Source organism: Quercus suber, unplaced genomic scaffold (assembly GCF_002906115.3).
Source record: "Quercus suber isolate HL8 unplaced genomic scaffold, Cork oak 2.0 scaffold_179, whole genome shotgun sequence".
NCBI classification, from domain to species: Eukaryota; Viridiplantae; Streptophyta; class Magnoliopsida; order Fagales; family Fagaceae; genus Quercus; species Quercus suber.
In genome coordinates this window covers 474,111-476,623 of record NW_027069638.1, presented here as the reverse complement: position 1 = coordinate 476,623, position 2,513 = coordinate 474,111, and positions in this window count along the sequence as shown.

Sequence of the window (2,513 nt, the reverse complement as noted above, 5' to 3'; positions counted from 1 at the left end):
AAGTATACAAAAATTAATCAAGGCACTGATGCTGAGAGAGAGAGGGGTCACGGTCAGTGTAGGCTAAACCACGGACATGAGCTTGGGGTGTGGACCAAAGCACAAGGAGGGACCATTGATTGAATTAAGTGGGTTGAGAGCGAGAGAGAGAAAGAGAGAGTACAAAAGAAGTTCCTTTTACAAACTAAACCATGACAACACGTACACACACTTAGTTTTATCAAACATTTTAAGAAAGGATTACACATCTTGTCAAAGACCCATGTCCCCTTTGATTGAACCTCTTTTTTGCCCCTTTTGTGTTTATCATTGAGATTATTAATTTCTTAAACAATTCTACAATACGTTAAAAAAAATTGACAACATTTTTTACTTCATGTGAGTTAGTAAGTCTATATTAATTCTTATCTAATCTCACTACTAACATTATTTTTTTACTTATCAATAATAATTTACTATATTAACAAGTGTTAAATTTGTTATTAAATTTTTTTTGTTGTTTTAATAGACTTTCTCTATATATGCTAATAAAATGGAACTAGCTGAGACAACGCTGACCGTTAAAAATGTGGGACTTGTGTGGGCTTCAACTTATTATTGGCGTTGCATTAGTTGCAGCTGGACGAAGCTTTGAATGGGTTAGCCATTAACATGCTTTTTTGACCTCTAGGCTGGATCTTGTGTGGCTCATAAATGCCTTTGCCTTTCTAAAAGTAGTCCAATACACACAATCACTATACTAACCTTTTCTTTTTTTTTTCTTGTTTGGTATTGTTTAATTCATTTGATCATATAAAACTTTTTAGAGTCTTATTTTTGTTAAGTATAGCTTACTTTATGTTCAAATTATTCTTTGAAGAAAAAACCAATAAAAATAAGTAATATAAACTCTTATTAATTGCTGTTTAATAACTTACTTCATTTTGTTTTCTGTTTAAAAATTTATATTTTAATTGCTCATTTTATAAAATGTACGGTATCCTCTGTTCTTCCCATAATTTTTTAAGTTTAGAGAATTCTATATCTTATATATATATATATATATATTTTTTTTTTTTCTAGTAATTTGTCTTTTCTTTGGTGGGTCCTTACTCCTTGGTGGGCTCGATCAGATTCATCAGAATCAACTTGGAATGAACCGAAGGTGAAATACAAATCAAATTACATTGGTAAGGACAGAAAATGTTCTTAGCTTTTTGGGGGGAGGGTCCATAAAGCAGTTCAGCCCCTACCTCGAAGCATGTATGTGTGTACTGAGAATCATGAAGATGTACACTGATAGACCTGCTCACATGGGTCACAAAAATGCAAATATGAATCACCCATTGGTCCCCCCATTGCATATTATGCAAAAAAAAGTACACTTTTTTCTTTCGTTCTTTTTTGAAATGTTATAGGTAATAAAAACCATGATTCATCGACAACAGGACATTAGTGAAGTTTTCCCATTTGTAGCTTCACAACTCATAATTAAGAATAAATTTAAAAACACCCTTAATAACATATCTAATTTTACATCTTGTTAACTAATGTGATTATGAGGATTGAACATTTTTTTTTTCTTATTACTAACTTGTACATACAACTCACTACTTTTCGTCGGCTATTTACAATTACATAAATCAATAAGTTGTGAGAATAGTTGTGACGCTAGTATTGTTGAAAAAGTAAAATCCTCGTTTGTCAGCAAATAAAACAGGGATAATAGTGAAGAAACGCACATGACTGTGGGCCTCAAATTCTTATTTACAATTGCATAAATCAGTAAGCTGGGGAAATGATTGTAATGGTAGCATTGTTGAAGAAGTAAAATCCGCATTTGTCAATTAAATATACAGGAATAGTGAAGAAACTCACGTGACTGTGGGCCTCAGATTCTTATTAAGCATTTGTAGGGTTTCTACCTCAACTGAGTTAATTTAATGCAGTAAGGGTGACATTTCAGGGCTTGATCAATATGGGAGCCCATCTAGTCATCTTAAAAACCCAAATTCTAACGTCTACTATTTCCTTTTGAGATTATATTTAGTTCTCTTTTGAGCCTTTTATATTAAGTGCATGTTGGGCTCCTGATTACTGAGTCTAGATCGATATTCTGCCTTATCAGGTTTAACAAAACATGATTCGCTTGGGACTTTGATAATGGGCTGGTTCTAAATAACCATTGTTGGGCTCTCTCAATTTTAATATCTTTAGGCCTTGTTGGGCCATGTCTTGGACCTCCTTGGCTGCAACGTGAAAACATGGACCTTTTGTGGACAAACAAACTTGAGACTCCCCATTCCCATTCAAGAAAGAGTACTGGGTGGGGCCGCACGTGCTGGCTTTAGTAAAAAAAACAAAGGTAATTAAGTTTAAATTTTAATTATATTTTCAACATTAAGGCAAAATATAAATCAATTGATTTTTAAAGTAATTTTTAAAGTGCATATGTATTTTATCATCAAAAGGGATATTAAATTGATCGCATCCGAAAGAAATACAAAGATTATAATAGCTAATATAATATAATA